Source organism: Cetorhinus maximus, chromosome 20, assembly GCF_964194155.1.
Source record: "Cetorhinus maximus chromosome 20, sCetMax3.hap1.1, whole genome shotgun sequence".
NCBI classification, from domain to species: domain Eukaryota; kingdom Metazoa; phylum Chordata; class Chondrichthyes; order Lamniformes; family Cetorhinidae; genus Cetorhinus; species Cetorhinus maximus.
This window is the reverse complement of record NC_135898.1, coordinates 81,477,155-81,494,291: the sequence shown is the minus strand read 5'-3', so window position 1 is coordinate 81,494,291 and position 17,137 is coordinate 81,477,155.

The window sequence follows — 17,137 nt, the reverse complement described above, 5'->3', positions numbered from 1 at the left end:
CACCAGCGAGTCCTGGACTGTGCTCTTATCACCAGCGAGTCATGGACTCTGCCCCTATCAACAGCGATTTCTGGACTGTTTTCTTATCACCAGCGAGTTCTGGACTGTGCTCTTATCACCAGCGATTTCTGGACTGTGCTCTGATCACCAGCGAGTTCTGGACTGTGCTCTTCTCACCAGCGAGTTCTGGACTGTGCTCTTATCATCAGTGTGTCCTGGACTGTGCTCTTATCACCAGCGAGTCCTGGACTGTGCTCTTATCACCAGTGAGTCCTGGACTGTGCTCTTATCACCAGTGAGTCCTGGACTGTGCTCTTATCACCAGTGAGTCCTGGACTGTGCTCTTATCACCAGTGAGTCCTGGACTGTGCTCTTATCACCAGTGAGTCCTGGACTGTGCTCTTATCACCAATGAGTCCTGGACTGTGCTCTTATCACCAGTGTGTCCTGGACTGTGCTCTTATCACCAGTGAGTTCTGGACTGTGCTCTTATCAACAGCGAGTCCTGGACCATGAGGTGCTGGAGGAACAGCACCTCATCTTCCGACTAGGCTCTTTACAGCCTTCCGGACTGAACATTGAGTTCAACAATTTTAGATCATGAACTCTCTCCTCCATTCTCACCCACTTTCTGATTCCCCCCCCTTTTTTTCCCAATAATTTATACAGATTTTTCTTTTCCCACCTACTTCCATTATTTTTAAATGTAGTTCCAACTGTAGTTTTAAAACTGTAGACTGTGCTCTTCTCTCCAGCGAGTCCTGGACTGTGCCCCTACAACCAAGTCCTGGAATGTGCCCTTATAACTTTAGCGAGACCTGCACAGTGCTCTTATTACTTGAATGAGTCCACGACTGTGGCCTTATCACTTGAGCAAATCTGGCACTGTGCCCTTGTCACCAGCGAGTCCTGGACTGTGCTCTTATCACTTGCTCGAGACCAGCATGTGCACCTGTAACCAATGTGTCCTGGACTTTGCTCTTATCACCTTCGAGTCCTGGAATGTGCTTTTATCACCAGCCAGTCCTGGACTGTGCCTTTATAACTTTAGCGAGACATGCACAGTGCTCTTATTACTTGAATGAGTCCATGACTGTGCCCTTATCACTTGAGCAAATGCTGGACTGTGTTCTTATCACCAGAAAATCAGGGAATGTGCTCTTATCACCAGCGAACTCTGGACTGTGCTCTTATCACTAGTGAGTTCTGGACTATGCTCTTATCACCAGCCAGTCCTCGATTGTGCTTTCTTCACAAGCCAGTCCTGGGCTGTGCTCTTATCACCAGCGAGTTCTGGACTGTGTTCTTATCACCAGCGAGTCCTGGTCTGTGCTCTTATCACCAGCGAGTTCTGGACTGTGCTCATATCACCAGCGAGTCCTGGACTGTGCTCTTATCACCAGCGAGTTCTGGACTGTGCTCATATCACCAGTGAGTTCTGGGCTGTGCTCTTCTCATCAGTGTGTCCTGGACTGTGCTCATATCACCAGTGAGTTCTGGACTGTGCTCCTATCACCAGCGAGTCCTAGAATCTGCTCTTATCATCAGCGAATTCTGGACTGTGCTCTTATCACCAGCGAGTTCTGGACTGTGCTCCTATCACCAGCGATTTCAGGACTTTGCTCTTATCATCAGCAAGTTCTGAACTGTATTCTTATCACCAGTGAGTTCTGGACCGGGCTCTTCTCATCAGTGTGTCCTGGACTGTGCTCTTATCACCAGCGAGTTCTGGACTGTGCTCTTCTCATCGGTGTGTCCTGAACTGTGATCATATCACCAGCGAGTTCTGGACTATGCTCTTATCACCTGCGAGTTCTGGACTGTGTTCTTATCACCAGTGTGTCCTGGACCATGAGGTGCTGGAGGAAAAACACCTCATCTTCTGACTAGGCTCTTTACAGCCTTCCTGACTGAACATTGAGTTCAACAATTTTAGATCATGAACTCTTTCCTCCATCCTCACCCACGTTCCGATTGCCCGGCTTTTTTTTCCAATAATTTATATAGATTTTTCTTTTCCCACCTACTTCTATTATTTTTAAATGTCGTTCCAACTGTAGTTTGAAAACTGTAGACTGTGCTCTTATCACCAGCAAGTCCTGGACTGTGCTCTTCTCTCCAGTGAGTCTTGGACTGTGCCCTTCTAACTTTAGCGAGACCTGCACAGTGCACTTATTACTTGAATGAGTCCACAACTGTGGCCTTATCCCTTGAGCAAATGTGGCACTGTGCCCTTATCACCAGCGAGTTCTGTACTGTGCCTTTATCACCAGCGAGTCCTGGACTGTGATCTTGTCACTTGAGTGAGTCCTGGAATCTGCTCTTATCACCATCGAGTTCTGGACTGTGCTCTTATCACCAGCAAGTTCTGGACTGTGTTCTTATCACCAGCGAGTTCTGGACTGTGCTCTTCTCATCAGTGTGTCCTGAACTGTGATCATATCACCAGCGAGTAATGGACTGTGCTCTTATCACCAACGAGTCCTGGACTGTGCTCTTGTCACTTGAGTGAGTCCTGGAATGTGCTCTTATCACCAGCGAGTTCCGGACTGCGCTCTTATCACCAGCGAGTTGTGGACTGTGTTCGTATCACCAGCCAGTCCTGGACGCTAGTCTTATCACCAGCGATTTCTGGACTGTGCTCTTATCCCCAGTGATTTCTGGACTGTGCTCTTATCACCAGAGAGTTCATGACTGTGCTCTTATCACCAGTGACTTCTGGACTGTGCTCTTATCACCAGCGACTCCTGGACTCTGCTCTTATCCCCAGCGAGTCCTGGACTCTGCCCTTATCAACAGCGATTTCTGGACAGTTTTCTTATCACCAGCGAGTTCTGGACTGTGTTCTTATCACCAGCAAGTTCTGGACTGTGCTCTTATCACCAGCGAGTTCTGGACTGTGCCACTATCACCTGCGAATTCTGGAAAGTGTTCTTATTGCCAGCGAGTTCTGGACTGTGCTCCTATCACCAGCGAGTCCTGGACCATGAGGTGCTGGAGGAAAAGCACCTCATCTTCCGACTAGGCTCTTCACAGCCTTCTGGACTGAACATTGAGTTCAACAATTTTAGATCATGAACTCTCTCCTCCATCCTCACCCACGTTCCGATTCCCCGCCTTTTTTTTCCCAATAATTTATATAGATTTTTCTTTTCCCACCTACTTCCATTATTTTTAAATGTAGTTCCAACTGTAGTTTTAAAACTGTAGACTGTGCTCTTGTCACCAGCAAGTCCTGGACAGTGCTCTTTTCTCCAGCGAGTCCTGGACTGTGCCCTTTTAAATTTAGCGAGACCTGCACAGTGCACTTATTACTTGAATGAGTCCACGACTGTGGCCTTATCACTTGAGCAAATGTGGCACTGTGCCCTTATCCCCAGCGAGTCCTGGACTGTGCTCTTGTCAATTGAGTGAATCCTGGAATCTGCTCTTATCATCAGCGAGTTCTGGACTGTGCTCCTATCACCAGCGAGTTCTGGACTGTGCTCCTATCACCAGCGAGTTCTGGACTGTGTTCTTATCACCAGCTAGTCCTGGACTGTGCTCTTATCACCAGCGAGTTCTGGACTGTGCTCCTATCACCAGCGAGTTCTGGACTGTGTTCTTATCACCAGCTAGTCCTGGACTGTGCTCTTATCACCAGCGAATTCTGGACTGTGTTCTTATCACCAGCGAGCCCTGAATTGTGCTCTTGTCACTTGAGTGAGTCCTGGAATCAGCTCTTATCATCAGCGAGTTCTGGAATGTGCTCTTATCACCAGCGAGTTCTGGACTGTGTTCTTATCACCAGCCAGTCCTGGATGCTAGTCTTATCGCCAGCGAATTATGGACTGTTTTCTTATCACCAGCGAGTTCTGGACTGTGCTCTTATCACCAGCGATTTCTGGACTGTGCTCTTATGACCAGCGAGTTCTGGACTGTGCTCTTATCACCAGCGAGTCCTGGACTCTGCCCTTATCAACAGCGATTTCTGGACAGTTTTCTTATCACCAGTGTGTCCTAGACTGTGCTCTTATCACCAGCGAGCTCTGGACTGTGCTCTTATCGCCAGCGAGTCATGGACTCTGCCCCTATCAACAGCGATTTCTGGACTGTTTTCTTATCACCAGCGAGTTCTGGACTGTGCTCTTATCACCAGCGATTTCTGGACTGTGCTCTGATCACCAGCGAGTTCTGGACTGTGCTCTTCTCACCAGCGAGTTCTGGACTGTGCTCTTATCATCAGTGTGTCCTGGACTGTGCTCTTATCACCAGCGAGTCCTGGACTGTGCTCTTATCACCAGTGAGTCCTGGACTGTGCTCTTATCACCAGTGAGTCCTGGACTGTGCTCTTATCACCAGTGAGTCCTGGACTGTGCTCTTATCACCAGTGAGTCCTGGACTGTGCTCTTATCACCAGTGAGTCCTGGACTGTGCTCTTATCACCAATGAGTCCTGGACTGTGCTCTTATCACCAGTGTGTCCTGGACTGTGCTCTTATCACCAGTGAGTTCTGGACTGTGCTCTTATCAACAGCGAGTCCTGGACCATGAGGTGCTGGAGGAACAGCACCTCATCTTCCGACTAGGCTCTTTACAGCCTTCCGGACTGAACATTGAGTTCAACAATTTTAGATCATGAACTCTCTCCTCCATTCTCACCCACTTTCTGATTCCCCCCCCTTTTTTTCCCAATAATTTATATAGATTTTTCTTTTCCCACCTACTTCCATTATTTTTAAATGTAGTTCCAACTGTAGTTTTAAAACTGTAGACTGTGCTCTTCTCTCCAGCGAGTCCTGGACTGTGCCCCTACAACCAAGTCCTGGAATGTGCCCTTATAACTTTAGCGAGACCTGCACAGTGCTCTTATTACTTGAATGAGTCCACGACTGTGGCCTTATCACTTGAGCAAATCTGGCACTGTGCCCTTGTCACCAGCGAGTCCTGGACTGTGCTCTTATCACTTGCTCGAGACCAGCATGTGCACCTGTAACCAATGTGTCCTGGACTTTGCTCTTATCACCTTCGAGTCCTGGAATGTGCTTTTATCACCAGCCAGTCCTGGACTGTGCCTTTATAACTTTAGCGAGACATGCACAGTGTTCTTATTACTTGAATGAGTCCATGACTGTGCCCTTATCACTTGAGCAAATGCTGGACTGTGTTCTTATCACCAGAAAATCAGGGAATGTGCTCTTATCACCAGCGAACTCTGGACTGTGCTCTTATCACTAGTGAGTTCTGGACTATGCTCTTATCACCAGCCAGTCCTCGATTGTGCTTTCTTCACAAGCCAGTCCTGGGCTGTGCTCTTATCACCAGCGAGTTCTGGACTGTGTTCTTATCACCAGCGAGTCCTGGTCTGTGCTCTTATCACCAGCGAGTTCTGGACTGTGCTCATATCACCAGCGAGTCCTGGACTGTGCTCTTATCACCAGCGAGTTCTGGACTGTGCTCTTATCACCAGTGAGTTCTGGGCTGTGCTCTTCTCATCAGTGTGTCCTGGACTGTGCTCATATCACCAGTGAGTTCTGGACTGTGCTCCTATCACCAGCGAGTCCTAGAATCTGCTCTTATCATCAGCGAATTCTGGACTGTGCTCTTATCACCAGCGAGTTCTGGACTGTGCTCCTATCACCAGCGAGTCCTAGAATCTGCTCTTATCATCAGCGAATTCTGGACTGTGCTCTTATCACCAGCGAGTTCTGGACTGTGCTCCTATCACCAGCGATTTCAGGACTTTGCTCTTATCATCAGCAAGTTCTGAACTGTATTCTTATCACCAGTGAGTTCTGGACCGGGCTCTTCTCATCAGTGTGTCCTGGACTGTGCTCTTATCACCAGCGAGTTCTGGACTGTGCTCTTCTCATCGGTGTGTCCTGAACTGTGATCATATCACCAGCGAGTTCTGGACTATGCTCTTATCACCTGCGAGTTCTGGACTGTGTTCTTATCACCAGTGTGTCCTGGACCATGAGGTGCTGGAGGAAAAACACCTCATCTTCCGACTAGGCTCTTTACAGCCTTCCTGACTGAACATTGAGTTCAACAATTTTAGATCATGAACTCTTTCCTCCATCCTCACCCACGTTCCGATTGCCCGGCTTTTTTTTCCAATAATTTATATAGATTTTTCTTTTCCCACCTACTTCTATTATTTTTAAATGTCGTTCCAACTGTAGTTTGAAAACTGTAGACTGTGCTCTTATCACCAGCAAGTCCTGGACTGTGCTCTTCTCTCCAGTGAGTCTTGGACTGTGCCCTTCTAACTTTAGCGAGACCTGCACAGTGCACTTATTACTTGAATGAGTCCACAACTGTGGCCTTATCCCTTGAGCAAATGTGGCACTGTGCCCTTATCACCAGCGAGTTCTGTACTGTGCCTTTATCACCAGCGAGTCCTGGACTGTGATCTTGTCACTTGAGTGAGTCCTGGAATCTGCTCTTATCACCATCGAGTTCTGGACTGTGCTCTTATCACCAGCAAGTTCTGGACTGTGTTCTTATCACCAGCGAGTTCTGGATTGTGCTCTTCTCATCAGTGTGTCCTGAACTGTGATCATATCACCAGCGAGTAATGGACTGTGCTCTTATCACCAACGAGTCCTGGACTGTGCTCTTGTCACTTGAGTGAGTCCTGGAATGTGCTCTTATCACCAGCGAGTTCCGGACTGCGCTCTTATCACCAGCGAGTTGTGGACTGTGTTCGTATCACCAGCCAGTCCTGGACGCTAGTCTTATCACCAGCGATTTCTGGACTGTGCTCTTATCCCCAGTGATTTCTGGACTGTGCTCTTATCACCAGAGAGTTCATGACTGTGCTCTTATCACCAGTGACTTCTGGACTGTGCTCTTATCACCAGCGACTCCTGGACTCTGCTCTTATCCCCAGCGAGTCCTGGACTCTGCCCTTATCAACAGCGATTTCTGGACAGTTTTCTTATCACCAGCGAGTTCTGGACTGTGTTCTTATCACCAGCAAGTTCTGGACTGTGCTCTTATCACCAGCGAGTTCTGGACTGTGCCACTATCACCTGCGAATTCTGGAAAGTGTTCTTATTGCCAGCGAGTTCTGGACTGTGCTCCTATCACCAGCGAGTCCTGGACCATGAGGTGCTGGAGGAAAAGCACCTCATCTTCCGACTAGGCTCTTCACAGCCTTCTGGACTGAACATTGAGTTCAACAATTTTAGATCATGAACTCTCTCCTCCATCCTCACCCACGTTCCGATTCCCCGCCTTTTTTTTCCCAATAATTTATATAGATTTTTCTTTTCCCACCTACTTCCATTATTTTTAAATGTAGTTCCAACTGTAGTTTTAAAACTGTAGACTGTGCTCTTGTCACCAGCAAGTCCTGGACAGTGCTCTTTTCTCCAGCGAGTCCTGGACTGTGCCCTTTTAAATTTAGCGAGACCTGCACAGTGCACTTATTACTTGAATGAGTCCACGACTGTGGCCTTATCACTTGAGCAAATGTGGCACTGTGCCCTTATCCCCAGCGAGTCCTGGACTGTGCTCTTGTCAATTGAGTGAATCCTGGAATCTGCTCTTATCATCAGCGAGTTCTGGACTGTGCTCCTATCACCAGCGAGTTCTGGACTGTGCTCCTATCACCAGCGAGTTCTGGACTGTGTTCTTATCACCAGCTAGTCCTGGACTGTGCTCTTATCACCAGCGAGTTCTGGACTGTGCTCCTATCACCAGCGAGTTCTGGACTGTGTTCTTATCACCAGCTAGTCCTGGACTGTGCTCTTATCACCAGCGAATTCTGGACTGTGTTCTTATCACCAGCGAGCCCTGAATTGTGCTCTTGTCACTTGAGTGAGTCCTGGAATCAGCTCTTATCATCAGCGAGTTCTGGAATGTGCTCTTATCACCAGCGAGTTCTGGACTGTGTTCTTATCACCAGCCAGTCCTGGATGCTAGTCTTATCGCCAGCGAATTATGGACTGTTTTCTTATCACCAGCGAGTTCTGGACTGTGCTCTTATCACCAGCGATTTCTGGACTGTGCTCTTATGACCAGCGAGTTCTGGACTGTGCTCTTATCACCAGCGAGTCCTGGACTCTGCCCTTATCAACAGCGATTTCTGGACAGTTTTCTTATCACCAGTGTGTCCTAGACTGTGCTCTTATCACCAGCGAGCTCTGGACTGTGCTCTTATCGCCAGCGAGTCATGGACTCTGCCCCTATCAACAGCGATTTCTGGACTGTTTTCTTATCACCAGCGAGTTCTGGACTGTGCTCTTATCACCAGCGATTTCTGGACTGTGCTCTGATCACCAGCGAGTTCTGGACTGTGCTCTTCTCACCAGCGAGTTCTGGACTGTGCTCTTATCATCAGTGTGTCCTGGACTGTGCTCTTATCACCAGCGAGTCCTGGACTGTGCTCTTATCACCAGTGAGTCCTGGACTGTGCTCTTATCACCAGTGAGTCCTGGACTGTGCTCTTATCACCAGTGAGTCCTGGACTGTGCTCTTATCACCAGTGAGTCCTGGACTGTGCTCTTATCACCAGTGAGTCCTGGACTGTGCTCTTATCACCAATGAGTCCTGGACTGTGCTCTTATCACCAGTGTGTCCTGGACTGTGCTCTTATCACCAGTGAGTTCTGGACTGTGCTCTTATCAACAGCGAGTCCTGGACCATGAGGTGCTGGAGGAACAGCACCTCATCTTCCGACTAGGCTCTTTACAGCCTTCCGGACTGAACATTGAGTTCAACAATTTTAGATCATGAACTCTCTCCTCCATTCTCACCCACTTTCTGATTCCCCCCCCTTTTTTTCCCAATAATTTATATAGATTTTTCTTTTCCCACCTACTTCCATTATTTTTAAATGTAGTTCCAACTGTAGTTTTAAAACTGTAGACTGTGCTCTTCTCTCCAGCGAGTCCTGGACTGTGCCCCTACAACCAAGTCCTGGAATGTGCCCTTATAACTTTAGCGAGACCTGCACAGTGCTCTTATTACTTGAATGAGTCCACGACTGTGGCCTTATCACTTGAGCAAATCTGGCACTGTGCCCTTGTCACCAGCGAGTCCTGGACTGTGCTCTTATCACTTGCTCGAGACCAGCATGTGCACCTGTAACCAATGTGTCCTGGACTTTGCTCTTATCACCTTCGAGTCCTGGAATGTGCTTTTATCACCAGCCAGTCCTGGACTGTGCCTTTATAACTTTAGCGAGACATGCACAGTGTTCTTATTACTTGAATGAGTCCATGACTGTGCCCTTATCACTTGAGCAAATGCTGGACTGTGTTCTTATCACCAGAAAATCAGGGAATGTGCTCTTATCACCAGCGAACTCTGGACTGTGCTCTTATCACTAGTGAGTTCTGGACTATGCTCTTATCACCAGCCAGTCCTCGATTGTGCTTTCTTCACAAGCCAGTCCTGGGCTGTGCTCTTATCACCAGCGAGTTCTGGACTGTGTTCTTATCACCAGCGAGTCCTGGTCTGTGCTCTTATCACCAGCGAGTTCTGGACTGTGCTCATATCACCAGCGAGTCCTGGACTGTGCTCTTATCACCAGCGAGTTCTGGACTGTGCTCTTATCACCAGTGAGTTCTGGGCTGTGCTCTTCTCATCAGTGTGTCCTGGACTGTGCTCATATCACCAGTGAGTTCTGGACTGTGCTCCTATCACCAGCGAGTCCTAGAATCTGCTCTTATCATCAGCGAATTCTGGACTGTGCTCTTATCACCAGCGAGTTCTGGACTGTGCTCCTATCACCAGCGAGTCCTAGAATCTGCTCTTATCATCAGCGAATTCTGGACTGTGCTCTTATCACCAGCGAGTTCTGGACTGTGCTCCTATCACCAGCGATTTCAGGACTTTGCTCTTATCATCAGCAAGTTCTGAACTGTATTCTTATCACCAGTGAGTTCTGGACCGGGCTCTTCTCATCAGTGTGTCCTGGACTGTGCTCTTATCACCAGCGAGTTCTGGACTGTGCTCTTCTCATCGGTGTGTCCTGAACTGTGATCATATCACCAGCGAGTTCTGGACTATGCTCTTATCACCTGCGAGTTCTGGACTGTGTTCTTATCACCAGTGTGTCCTGGACCATGAGGTGCTGGAGGAAAAACACCTCATCTTCCGACTAGGCTCTTTACAGCCTTCCTGACTGAACATTGAGTTCAACAATTTTAGATCATGAACTCTTTCCTCCATCCTCACCCACGTTCCGATTGCCCGGCTTTTTTTTCCAATAATTTATATAGATTTTTCTTTTCCCACCTACTTCTATTATTTTTAAATGTCGTTCCAACTGTAGTTTGAAAACTGTAGACTGTGCTCTTATCACCAGCAAGTCCTGGACTGTGCTCTTCTCTCCAGTGAGTCTTGGACTGTGCCCTTCTAACTTTAGCGAGACCTGCACAGTGCACTTATTACTTGAATGAGTCCACAACTGTGGCCTTATCCCTTGAGCAAATGTGGCACTGTGCCCTTATCACCAGCGAGTTCTGTACTGTGCCTTTATCACCAGCGAGTCCTGGACTGTGATCTTGTCACTTGAGTGAGTCCTGGAATCTGCTCTTATCACCATCGAGTTCTGGACTGTGCTCTTATCACCAGCAAGTTCTGGACTGTGTTCTTATCACCAGCGAGTTCTGGACTGTGCTCTTCTCATCAGTGTGTCCTGAACTGTGATCATATCACCAGCGAGTAATGGACTGTGCTCTTATCACCAACGAGTCCTGGACTGTGCTCTTGTCACTTGAGTGAGTCCTGGAATGTGCTCTTATCACCAGCGAGTTCCGGACTGCGCTCTTATCACCAGCGAGTTGTGGACTGTGTTCGTATCACCAGCCAGTCCTGGACGCTAGTCTTATCACCAGCGATTTCTGGACTGTGCTCTTATCCCCAGTGATTTCTGGACTGTGCTCTTATCACCAGAGAGTTCATGACTGTGCTCTTATCACCAGTGACTTCTGGACTGTGCTCTTATCACCAGCGACTCCTGGACTCTGCTCTTATCCCCAGCGAGTCCTGGACTCTGCCCTTATCAACAGCGATTTCTGGACAGTTTTCTTATCACCAGCGAGTTCTGGACTGTGTTCTTATCACCAGCAAGTTCTGGACTGTGCTCTTATCACCAGCGAGTTCTGGACTGTGCCACTATCACCTGCGAATTCTGGAAAGTGTTCTTATTGCCAGCGAGTTCTGGACTGTGCTCCTATCACCAGCGAGTCCTGGACCATGAGGTGCTGGAGGAAAAGCACCTCATCTTCCGACTAGGCTCTTCACAGCCTTCTGGACTGAACATTGAGTTCAACAATTTTAGATCATGAACTCTCTCCTCCATCCTCACCCACGTTCCGATTCCCCGCCTTTTTTTTCCCAATAATTTATATAGATTTTTCTTTTCCCACCTACTTCTATTATTTTTAAATGTAGTTCCAACTGTAGTTTTAAAACTGTAGACTGTGCTCTTGTCACCAGCAAGTCCTGGACTGTGCTCTTTTCTCCAGCGAGTCCTGGACTGTGCCCTTCTAACTTTAGCGAGACCTGCACAGTGCACTTATTACTTGAATGAGTCCACGACTGTGGCCTTATCACTTGAGCAAATGTGGCACTGTGCCCTTATCCCCAGCGAGTCCTGGACTGTGCTCTTGTCAATTGAGTGAATCCTGGAATCTGCTCTTATCATCAGCGAGTTCTGGACTGTGCTCCTATCACCAGCGAGTTCTGGACTGTGCTCCTATCACCAGCGAGTTCTGGACTGTGTTCTTATCACCAGCTAGTCCTGGACTGTGCTCTTATCACCAGCGAGTTCTGGACTGTGCTCCTATCACCAGCGAGTTCTGGACTGTGTTCTTATCACCAGCTAGTCCTGGACTGTGCTCTTATCACCAGCGAATTCTGGACTGTGTTCTTATCACCAGCGAGCCCTGAATTGTGCTCTTGTCACTTGAGTGAGTCCTGGAATCAGCTCTTATCATCAGCGAGTTCTGGAATGTGCTCTTATCACCAGCGAGTTCTGGACTGTGTTCTTATCACCAGCCAGTCCTGGATGCTAGTCTTATCGCCAGCGAATTATGGACTGTTTTCTTATCACCAGCGAGTTCTGGACTGTGCTCTTATCACCAGCGATTTCTGGACTGTGCTCTTATGACCAGCGAGTTCTGGACTGTGCTCTTATCACCAGCGAGTCCTGGACTCTGCCCTTATCAACAGCGATTTCTGGACAGTTTTCTTATCACCAGTGTGTCCTAGACTGTGCTCTTATCACCAGCGAGCTCTGGACTGTGCTCTTATCGCCAGCGAGTTCTGGACTGTGCTCTTATCACCAGCGAGTTCTGGACTGTGCTCTTGTCGCCAGCGAGTTCTGGACTGTGTTCTTATCACCAGCGAATTCTGTACTGTGCTCATATTGTCAGTGAGTTCTGGACTGCACTCTTATCACTAGTGTATCCTAGACCATGAGGTGCTGGAGGAACAGCATCTCATCTTCCGACTAGGCTCTTTACAGCCTTCCGGACTGAACATTGAGTTCAACAATTTTAGATCGTGAACTCTCTCCTCCATCCTCACGCCTTTTTTTTCCAATAATTTATATAGATTTTTCTTTTCCCACCTACTTCCATTATTTTTAAATGTAGTTCCATCTGTTGTTTTAAAACTGTAGACTGTGCGCTTATCACCAGCAAGTCCTGGACTGTGCTCTTCTCTCCAGCGAGTCCTGGACTGTGCCCCAAAACCAAGTCCTGGACTTTGCCCTTATAACTTTAGCGAGACCTGCACAGTGCACTTATTACTTGAATGTGTCCACGACTGTGGCCTTATCACTTGAGCAAATGTGGCACTGTGCCCTTATCACCAGCGAGTTCTGTACTGTGCCCTTATCACCAGCGAGTCCTGGACTGTGCTCTTGTCACTTGAGTGAGTCCTGGAATCTGCTCTTATCGTCAGCGAGTTCTGGAATGTGCTCTTATCACCAGCGAGTTCTGTACTGTGTTCTTATCACCAGCCAGTCCTGGACACTAGTCTTATCACCAGCGAATTCTAGACTGTGCTCTTATCACCAGCGAGTTCTGGACTGTGCTCTTATCACCAGCGAGTCCTGGGCTCTGCCCTTATCAACAGTGATTTCTGGACTGTTTTCTTATCACCAGCGAGTTCTGGACTGTGTTCTTATCACCATCAATTTCTGGACTGTGCTCTGATCAACAGCGAGTTCTGGACTGTGCTCTTATCACCATCAATTTCTGGACTGAGCTCTGATCAACAGCGAGTTCTGGACTGTGCTCTTCTCATCAGTGTGTCCTGGACTGTGCTCATATCACCAGCGAGTCCTGGAATGTGCTCTTATCACCAGCGAGTTTTGGACTGTGTTCTTATCACCAGCGAATACTGGACTGTGCTCTTATCATCAGCAAGTTCTGGTCTGTGCTCTTATCACCAGTGTGTCCTGGACCATGAGGTGCTGGAGGAAAAGCACCTCATCTTCCGACTAGGCTCTTTACAGCCTTCCGGACTGAACATTGAGTTCAACAATTTTAGATCATGAACTCTCTCCTCCATCCTCACCCACGTTCCGATTCCCCGCCTTTTTTTTCCCAATAATTTATATAGATTTTTCTTTTCCCACCTACTTCTATTATTTTTAAATGTAGTTCCAACTGTAGTTTTAAAACTGTAGACTGTGCTCTTGTCACCAGCAAGTCCTGGACAGTGCTCTTTTCTCCAGCGAGTCCTGGACTGTGCCCTTCGAACTTTAGCGAGACCTGCACAGTGCACTTATTACTTGAATGAGTCCACGACTGTGGCCTTATCACTTGAGCAAATGTGGCACTGTGCCCTTATCCCCAGCGAGTCCTGGACTGTGCTCTTGTCAATTGAGTGAATCCTGGAATCTGCTCTTATCATCAGCGAGTTCTGGACTGTGCTCTTATCACCAGTGTGTCATGGACTGTGCTCTTATCACCAGCGAGTTCTGGATTGTGTTCTTATCACCAGTGAGGTCTGGACTGTGTTTTATCATCAGTGTGTCCTGGAATATGCTCTTATCACCAGCGAGTTCTGGACTGTGCTCTTATCACCAGCGAGTTCTGGACTGTGCTCTTATCACCAGCGAGTTCTGGACTGTGCTCTTCTCATCAGTGTGTATTGGACTGTGCTCTTATCACCAGCTAGTCCTGGACTGTGCTCTTATCACCAGTGAGTTCTGGACTGTGCTCTTATCACCAGCGAGTTCTGGACTGTGCTCTTGTCGCCAGCGAGTACTGGACTGTGCTCTTCTCATCAGTGTGTACTGGATTGTGCTCTTAACACCAGCTAGTCCTGGACTGTGCTCTTATCACCAGTGAGTTCTGGACTGTGCTCTTATCGTCAGCGAGTTCTGGACTGTTCTCTTATCACCAGTGTATCCTGGACCATGAGGTGCTGGAGGAACAGCATCTCATCTTCCGACTAGGCTCTTTACAGCCTTCTGGACTGAACATTGAGTTCAACAATTTTAGATCATGAACTCTCTCCTCCGTCCTCACGCCTTTCTTTTCCAATAATTTATATAGATTTTTCTTTTCGAACCTACTTCCATTATATTTAAATGTAGTTCCAACTGTTGTTTTAAAACTGTAGACTGTGCTCTTATCACCAGCAAGTCCTGGACTGTGCTCTTCTCTCCAGCGAGTCCTGGACTGTGCCCCTACAACCAAGTCCTGGACTGTGCCCTTATAACTTTAGCGAGACCTGCACAGTGCACTTATTACTTGAATGAGTCCACGACTGTGGCCTTATCACTTGAGCAAATGTGGCACTGTGCCCTTATCACCAGCGAGTTCTGTACTGTGCCCTTATCACCAGCGAGTCCTGGACTGTGCTCTTGTCACTTGAGTGAGTCCTGGAATCTGCTCTTATCGTCAGCGAGTTCTGGAACGTGCTCTTATCACCAGCGAGTTCTGGACTGTGTTCTTATCACCAGCCAGTCCTGGACACTAGTCTTATCACCAGCGAATTCTAGACTGTGCTCTTATCACCAGCAAGTTCTGGACTGTGCTCTTATCACCAGCGAGTCCTGGGCTCTGCCCTTATCAACAGTGATTTCTGGACTGTTTTCTTATCACCAGCGAGTTCTGGACTGTGTTCTTATCACCATCAATTTCTGGACTGTGCTCTGATCAACAGCGAGTTCTGGACTGTGCTCTTATCACCATCAATTTCTGGACTGAGCTCTGATCAACAGCGAGTTCTGGACTGTGCTCTTCTCATCAGTGTGTCCTGGACTGTGCTCATATCACCAGCGAGTCCTGGAATGTGCTCTTATCACCAGCGAGTTTTGGACTGTGTTCTTATCACCAGCGAATTCTGGACTGTGCTCTTATCATCAGCAAGTTCTGGTCTGTGCTCTTATCACCAGTGTGTCCTGGACCATGAGGTGCTGGAGGAAAAGCACCTCATCTTCCGACTAGGCTCTTTACAGCCTTCCGGACTGAACATTGAGTTCAACAATTTTAGATCATGAACTCTCTCCTCCATCCTCACCCACGTTCCGATTCCCCGCCTTTTTTTTCCCAATAATTTATATAGATTTTTCTTTTCCCACCTACTTCTATTATTTTTAAATGTAGTTCCAACTGTAGTTTTAAAACTGTAGACTGTGCTCTTGTCACCAGCAAGTCCTGGACAGTGCTCTTTTCTCCAGCGAGTCCTGGACTGTGCCCTTCGAACTTTAGCGAGACCTGCACAGTGCACTTATTACTTGAATGAGTCCACGACTGTGGCCTTATCACTTGAGCAAATGTGGCACTGTGCCCTTATCCCCAGCGAGTCCTGGACTGTGCTCTTGTCAATTGAGTGAATCCTGGAATCTGCTCTTATCATCAGCGAGTTCTGGACTGTGCCCTTATCACCAGCGAGTACTGGACTGTGCTCCTATCACCAGCGAGTCCTGGACTGTGCTCTTGTCACTTGAGTGAGTCCTCGAATCTGCTCTTATCATCAGCGAGTTCTGGACTGTGCTCTTATCACCAGTGAGTTCTGGACTGCGCTCTTATCACCAGCGAGTTCTGTACTGTGCCCTTATCACCAGCGAGTCCTGGACTGTGCTCTTGTCGCTTGAGTGAGTCCTCGAATCTGCTCTTATCATCGGCGAGTTCTGGAATGTGCTCTTATCACCAGCGAGTTCTGGACTGCGCTCTTATCACCAGTGAGTTCTGGACTGTGTTCTTATCACCAGCCAGTCCTGGACGCTAGTCTTATCACCAGCAAATTCTAGACTGTGCTCTTATCATCAGCGAATTCTGGACTGTGCTCTTATCACCAGCGAGTGCTGGACTGTGCTCTTATCACCAGTGAGTTGTGGACTGTGCTCTTATCACCAGCGAATTCTGAACTGTGCTCTTATAACCAACGATTTCTGGACTGTGCTCTTATCACCAGCGAGTTCTGGACTGTGTTCTTTTCACCAGCGAGTTCTGGACTGTGCTCTTATCACCAGCAAATTCTGGAAAGTGTTCTTATCGCCAGCGAGTTCTGGACTGTGCTCTTATCATCAGCAAATTCTTGACTGTGTTATTAACTCCAGCAAGTTATGGACTTGCTCTTATCACCGAAGAGACCTGGACAGTGCTCTTATCACCAGCGAGTTCTGGATTGTGCTCCTATCATCAGTATGTCCTGGACTGTGCTCTTATCACCAGTGTGTCATGGACTGTGCTCTTATCACCTGTGTGTCCTGGACTGTGCTCTTATCACCTGTGTGTCCTGGACTGTGCTCTTATGACCAGTGAGTTCTGAACTGTGATCTTATCATCAGCGAGTTCTGGACTGTGCTCTTATCATCAGTATGTCCTGGACTGTGCTCTTATCACCAGTGTGTCATGGACTGTGCTCTTATCACCTGTGTGTCCTGGACTGTGCTCTTATGACCAGCGAGTTCTGGACTGTGTTCTCATCACCAGCGAGTTCTGGACTGTGCTCTTATCACCAGTGTGTTTTGCAATGTGCTCTTATCATCAGTGTGTCCTGTACTGTGCTCTTATCACCAGTGAGTTCTGGACTGTGCTCCTATCACCAGCGAGTTCTGGATTGTGTTCTTATCACCAGCGAGGTCTGGACTGTGTTTTATCATCAGTGTGTCCTGGAATGTGCTCTTATCACCAGCGAGTTCTGGACTGTGCTCTTATCACCAGCGAGTTCTG